This window comes from Hyperolius riggenbachi, chromosome 8, assembly GCF_040937935.1.
Source record: "Hyperolius riggenbachi isolate aHypRig1 chromosome 8, aHypRig1.pri, whole genome shotgun sequence".
NCBI classification, from domain to species: Eukaryota; Metazoa; Chordata; class Amphibia; order Anura; family Hyperoliidae; genus Hyperolius; species Hyperolius riggenbachi.
Genome location: NC_090653.1, coordinates 26,625,847 through 26,633,337, shown reverse-complemented (window position 1 = coordinate 26,633,337; position 7,491 = coordinate 26,625,847).

Genomic DNA, 7,491 nt, shown 5'->3' with positions numbered 1-7,491 from the left:
TTTGGATTTGTCTGGGGCAAGCGAAGCTGGGCAGGATGACTACGATGATGACGGTAATAGGGATCCTCTGTATGTTCCCAATAGAGGAGATGAAGAGGGGGACAGTTCAGAGGGGGAGTCAGAGAGTAGTAGGAGGAGAGAAGTTGCTGAAAGAAGCTGGGGCAGCTCTTCATCAGAAACAGCTGGTGGCAGAGTCCGGCACCATGTATCGCCACCTATGTACAGCCAGCCAACTTGCCCTTCAGCATCAGCTGCTGAGGTCCCCATAGTGCCCACATCCCAGGGTGGCTCAGCGGTGTGGAAATTTTTTAATGTGTGTGCCTCAGATCGGACCAAAGCCATCTGTTCGCTCTGCCAACAAAAATTGAGCCGTGGAAAGGCCAACACTCACGTAGGGACAAGTGCCTTACGAAGGCACCTGGAGAAAAGGCACAAACAGCAATGGGATGGCCACCTGAGCAAAAGCAGCAGCAGCACACAAAAGAAAAGTCACCCTCCTTCTCCTCTTCCTCCTTCAGGTGCATCATCTGCTTCTGCCGCTTTCTCCCTTGCACCTTCACAGGCACCCTCCTCCACTCCGCCTCTGCCCTTGAGCGGTTCCTGCTCCTCTGCCCACAGCAGCAGTCAGGTGTCCGTGAAGGAAATGTTTGAGCGGAAGAAGCCACTTTTGGCCAGTCACCCCCTTGCCCGGCGTCTGACAGCTGGCGTGGCGGAACTGTTAGCTCGCCAGCTGTTACCATACCGGCTGGTGGACTCTGAGGCCTTCTGTAAATTTGTGGCCATCGGAACACCGCAGTGGAAGATGCCAGGCCGCACTTATTTTTCGAGAAAGGCCATACCCCAACTGCACCGTGAAGTTGAGAGGCAAGTGGTGTCATCTCTTGCGAAGAGCGTTGGGTCAAGGGTACACCTGACCACGGATGGCTGGTCTGCCAAGCACGGGCAGGGCCGCTACATTACCTACACAGCCCATTGGGTGAACCTGGTGGTGAACGATGGCAAGCAGAAAGCGGCGGACCAAATTGTGACACCTCCACGGCTTGCAGGCAGGCCTCCTGCCACCTCCTCTCCTCCTGCTACATGCTCTTCGCTGTCCTCCTCCTCCTCCTCCTTGGCTGAGTGGCAGTTCTCCTCTCCAGCTACACAGCCCCAGCTCTGCAGGGCCTATGCTGCATGCCAGGTACGACGGTGTCACGCCATCTTAGACATGGCTTGTCTCAAAGCGGAGAGTCACACTGGAGCAGCTCTCCTGGCTGCTCTTAAGAAACAGGTGGATGAGTGGCTGACCCCGCACCACCTGGAGATAGGCAACGTGGTGTGCGACAACGGCAGCAATCTGCTTGCCGCTTTGCATATGGGGAAGCTGACACACATACCCTGCATGGCACATGTCATGAATCTAGTGGTTCAAAGATTTGTGGCAAAGTACCCTGGCTTAGCGGATGTCCTGAAGCAGGCCAGGAAGTTCTGTGGGCATTTGAGGCGCTCTTACACAGCCATGGCACGATTTGCAGAAATTCAGCGTAAAAACAACATGCCGGTGAGACGCCTCATTTGCGATAGCCCCACTCGCTGGAACTCGACCCTGCTCATGTTCTCCCGCCTGCTAGAACAGAAGAAAGCCGTCACCCAGTACCTCTACAACTGGAGTAGAACGAAACAGTCTGGGAAGATGGGGATGTTCTGGCCCGACAACTGGACACTGATGAAAAATGCATGCAGGCTCATGCAGCCGTTTGAGGAGGTGACCAACCTGGTGAGCCGCAGCGAGGGCACCATCAGCGACTTAATTTCCTACGCGTACTTCTTGGAGCGTGCTGTGCGTAGAGTGGCGGATGAAGCTGCAAATGAGCGTGACCAGGAACCGTTACGGCAGGAACAGGCATGGGACCAATTTTCATCAGACCCAGCTGTTTCCTCAACACCTGCGGCAGCACAGAGGGGGGTGGAGGAGGAAGAAGTGAGGTCGTGTGCAGAAGACGAGTCAGACTCAGCGGATGATGAGCAAGGTGTTTCTTTGGGGGAGGAGGAGGGGACAGCGGCAGGAGAACAACCGCAGCAGGCGTCGCAGGGGGCTTGTGCTGCTCAACCTTCCCGTGGTATTGTTCGCGGCTGGGGGGAGGAGGTTGACTTACCTGACGTCACTGAGGAAGAGCAAGAGGAGATGGAGGGTACTGGATCCGACTTTGTGCAGATGTCGTCTTTTATGCTGTCCTGCCTGTTGAGGGACCCCCGTATAAAAAACCTCAAGGGGAATGACCTGTACTGGGTGGCCACACTACTAGACCCTCGGTACAGGCACAAAGTGGCGGACCTGTTACCAACTCACCGGAAGGTGGAAAGGATGCAGCACATGCAGAACCAGCTGTCAACTATGCTTTACAATGCCTTTAAGGGTGATGTGACGGCACAACGCCAGCAAGGTACCACTGCCACTAATCCTCCTCCCGTGTCCACGCAGTCAAAGACAGGACGCTCCAGCGATCTCATGGTGATGTCGGACATGCGGACGTTCTTTAGTCCAACGCCTCGCCGTAGCCCTTCCGGATCCACCCTCCACCAACGCCTCGACCGGCAGGTAGCCGACTACCTGGCCTTAAGTGTGGATGTAGACACTTCTGTGAACAGCGATGAGGAACCCTTGAACTACTGGGTGCGCAGGCTTGACCTGTGGCCAGAGCTGTCCCAATTTGCCATCCAACTTCTCTCCTGCCCTGCCGCAAGCGTCCTCTCAGAAAGGACCTTCAGCGCAGCTGGAGGCATTGTCACAGAGAAGAGAAGTCGCCTAAGTCACAAAAGTGTTAAGTACCTCACCTTTATCAAAATGAATGAGGCATGGATCCCGGAGGGCTGCTGCCCGCCCCAAGACTAAGTCAGTCCCCGCACACACAGCATCTCTGCCTGCACGCCGTGTGACTGGCTGCCTGGCCTGCCCCAAAAAGACTAAGTCGCTCCCTGTCTCTCCACACAGCATGTCTGCCTGCAGGCCGCTTGACTACCTTCTCCGCCACCACCAACAGGGTCCGGGACTCCAGGCGGATTGCTGAATTTTTTAGGCCGCTGCTAGCAGCGGCCGCTGTAATAATTTTTATGGTGCGTGTACATGACTGCCTAATTTTTCTGGCTGCACTGAGGGCAGCTGCAACAACAAAAGAAAAGGCATGTACATGCGCCCATTCCCCTTCGTGATCATTACCTTGCCGTGGTGAAGGGGCTTGCGTATCACAATGAAGCAATGACCGGCGCCTAGATGAGTGTCTCGGGGGGCACACAAAAGATAATAAGGTCGTTGCTTCATTGTGGTCAGACCAAATTTGATCAGCTGGACAGTCACTGGTCTGTCATTCAGCTACATCAGCCAGGCCGACCATATGGGCTGTAAAGCCACCAAAACCCAGCACGGCCGTCACTAGTACAAACAGCTGTTTGCGGTGCGTTACACGGTGAGTTTGGTGTGTCAGTGTGAAGCAGTACCTTAATTACACTACCTGATTGATGTATACACATGCAAGATGTTTTAAAGCACTTTAGGCCTGTCATTTAGCATTCAATGTGATTTCTGCCCTTAAAACGCTGCTTTGCGTCAAATCCAGATTTTTCCCGGGGACTTTTGGCGTGTATCCCACTCCGCCATGCCCCCCTCCAGGTGTTAGACCCCTTGAAACATCTTTTCCATCACTTTTGTGGCCAGCATAATTATTTTTTTTTTCAAAGTTCGCATCCCCATTGAAGTCTATTGCGGTTCGCGAACTTTAACGCGAACCGATCACTGAACAGGTATGGAGTGGCAGGATCACAGTACAGGTATGCAGTGGGCTGAGGGCTCACTGAACAGAACAGGTATGCAGTGGCAGGATCACTGAACAGGTATGCAGTGGCAGGATCACTGAACAGGTATGCAGTGGCAGGATCACAGTACAGGTATGCAGTGGGCTGAGGGCTCACTGAACAGAACAGGTATGCAGCCAGGAAGAAGTTAAGCCTAACTAATCTTTCCCTATATGAGAGACTGCAGCAGCTCGCCCTACTCTCACTAATGCAGGCACACGAGTGGCCGTAATGGCCGCTGCTGCCTGCCTTATATAAGGGGGGGTGGGGCTCCAGGGGCTAGTGTAGCCTAATTGGCTACACTGGGCCTGCTGACTGTGATGTAGAGGGTCAAAGTTGACCCTCAGTGCATTATGGGGCGAACCGAACTTCTTCCGCAAAAGGTTCGCGTGCGGTACCCGCACGCGAACCACCTACGTTCGCGCGAACCACGTTCGCCGGCGAACCGTTCGGCCCAACTCTACTGATCGTTACAGATGGCCACCTGAGCAAAAGCAGCAGCAGCACACAAAAGAAAAGTCACCCTCCTTCTCCTCTTCCTCCTTCAGGTGCATCATCTGCTTCTGCCGCTTTCTCCCTTGCACCTTCACAGGCACCCTCCTCCACTCCGCCTCTGCCCTTGAGCGGTTCCTGCTCCTCTGCCCACAGCAGCAGTCAGGTGTCCGTGAAGGAAATGTTTGAGCGGAAGAAGCCAATTTTGGCCAGTCACCCCCTTGCCCGGCGTCTGACAGCTGGCGTGGCGGAACTGTTAGCTCGCCAGCTGTTACCATACCGGCTGGTGGACTCTGAGGCCTTCCTTAAATTTGTGGCCATCGGAACACCGCAGTGGAAGATGCCAGGCCGCACTTATTTTTTGAGAAAGGCCATACCCCAACTGCACCGTGAAGTTGAGAGGCAAGTGGTGTCATCTCTTGCGAAGAGCGTTGGGTCAAGGGTACACCTGACCACGGATGCCTGGTCTGCCAAGCACGGGCAGGGCCGCTACATTACGTACACAGCCCATTGGGTGAACCTGGTGGTGAACGATGGCAAGCAGGGTGCAGCGGACCAAAGTGTGACACCTCCACGGCTTGCAGGCAGGCCTCCTGCCACCTCCTCTCCTCCTGCTACATGCTCTTCGCTGTCCTCCTCCTCCTTGGCTGAGTGGCACTGTGGCAGTTCTCCTCTCCAGCTACACAGCCCCAGCTCCGCAGGGCCTATGCTGCATGCCAGGTACGACGGTGTCACGCCATCTTAGACATGGCTTGTCTCAAAGCGGAGAGTCACACTGGAGCAGCTCTCCTGGCTGCTCTTAAGAAACAGGTGGATGAGTGGCTGACCCCGCACCACCTGGAGATAGGCAACGTGGTGTGCGACAACGGCAGCAATCTGCTTGCCGCTTTGCATATGGGGAAGCTGACACACATACCCTGCATGGCACATGTCATGAATCTAGTTGTTCAAAGATTTGTGGCAAAGTACCCTAGCTTAGCGGATGTCCTGAAGCAGGCCAGGAAGTTCTGTGGGCATTTGAGGCGGTCTTACACAGCCATGGCACGCTTTGCGGAAATTCAGCGGAAAAACAACATGCCGGTGAGACGCCTCATTTGCGATAGCCCGACTCGCTGGAACTCGACCCTGCTCATGTTCTCCCGCCTGCTAGAACAGAAGAAAGCCGTCACCCAGTACCTCTACAACTACAGTAGAACGAAACAGTCTGGGAAGATGGGGATGTTCTGGCCCGACAACTGGACACTGATGAAAAATGCATGCAGGCTCATGCGGCCGTTTGAGGAGGTGACCAACCTGGTGAGCCGCAGTGAGGGCACCATCAGCGACTTAATTCCCGACGCTTACTTCTTGGAGCGTGCTGTGCGTAGAGTGGCGGATGAAGCTGCGAATGAGCGTGACTAGGAACCGTTACGGCAGGAACAGGCATGGGACCAATTTTCATCAGACCCAGCTGTTTCCTCAACACCTGCGGCAGCACAGAGGGGGGAGGAGGAGGAAGAAGAGAGGTTGTGTGCAGAAGATGAGTCAGACTCAGAGGATGATGAGCAAGGTGTTTCTTTGGGGGAGGAGGAGGGGACAGCGGCAGGAGAACAACCGCAGCAGGCGTCGCAGGGGGCTTGTGCTGCTCAACCTTCCCGTGGTATTGTTCGCGGCTGGGGGGAGGAGGTTGACTTACCTGACGTCACTGAGGAAGAGCAAGAGGAGATGGAGGGTACTGGATCCGACTTTGTGCAGATGTCGTCTTTTATGCTGTCCTGCCTGTTGAGGGACCCCCGTATAAAAAACCTCAAGGGGAATGACCTGTACTGGGTGGCCACACTACTAGACCCTCGGTACAGGCACAAAGTGGCGGACCTGTTACCAACTCACCGGAAGGTGGAAAGGATGCAGCACATGCAGAACCAGCTGTCAACTATGCTTTACAATGCCTTTAAGGGTGATGTGACGGCACAACGCCAGCAAGGTACCACTGCCACTAATCCTCCTCCCGTGTCCACGCAGTCAAAGACAGGACGCTCCAGCGATCTCATGGTGATGTCGGACATGCGGACGTTCTTTAGTCCAACGCCTCGCCGTAGCCCTTCCGGATCCACCCTCCACCAACGCCTCGACCGGCAGGTAGCCGACTACCTGGCCTTAAGTGTGGATGTAGACACTTCTGTGAACAGCGATGAGGAACCCTTGAACTACTGGGTGCGCAGGCTTGACCTGTGGCCAGAGCTGTCCCAATTTGCCATCCAACTTCTCTCCTGCCCTGCCGCAAGCGTCCTCTCAGAAAGGACCTTCAGCGCAGCTGGAGGCATTGTCACAGAGAAGAGAAGTCGCCTAAGTCACAAAAGTGTTAAGTACCTCACCTTTATCAAAATGAATGAGGCATGGATCCCGGAGGGCTGCTGCCCGCCCCAAGACTAAGTCAGTCCCCGCACACACAGCATCTCTGCCTGCACGCCGTGTGACTGGCTGCCTGGCCTGCCCCAAAAAGACTAAGTCGCTCCCTGTCTCTCCACACAGCATGTCTGCCTGCAGGCCGCTTGACTACCTTCTCCGCCACCACCAACAGGGTCCGGGACTCCAGGCGGATTGCTGAATTTTTTAGGCCGCTGCTAGCAGCGGCCGCTGTAATAATTTTTATGGTGCGTGTACATGACTGCCTAATTTTTCTGGCTGCACTGAGGGCAGCTGCAACAACAAAAGAAAAGGCATGTACATGCGCCCATTCCCCTTCGTGATCATTACCTTGCCGTGGTGAAGGGGCTTGCGTATCACAATGAAGCAATGACCGGCGCCTAGATGAGTGTCTCGGGGGGCACACAAAAGATAATAAGGTCGTTGCTTCATTGTGGTCAGACCAAATTTGATCAGCTGGACAGTCACTGGTCTGTCATTCAGCTACATCAGCCAGGCCGACCATATGGGCTGTAAAGCCACCAAAACCCAGCACGGCCGTCACTAGTACAAACAGCTGTTTGCGGTGCGTTACACGGTGAGTTTGGTGTGTCAGTGTGAAGCAGTACCTTAATTACACTACCTGATTGATGTATACACATGCAAGATGTTTTAAAGCACTTTAGGCCTGTCATTTAGCATTCAATGTGATTTCTGCCCTTAAAACGCTGCTTTGCGTCAAATCCAGATTTTTCCCGGGGACTTTTGGCGTGTATCCCACTCCGC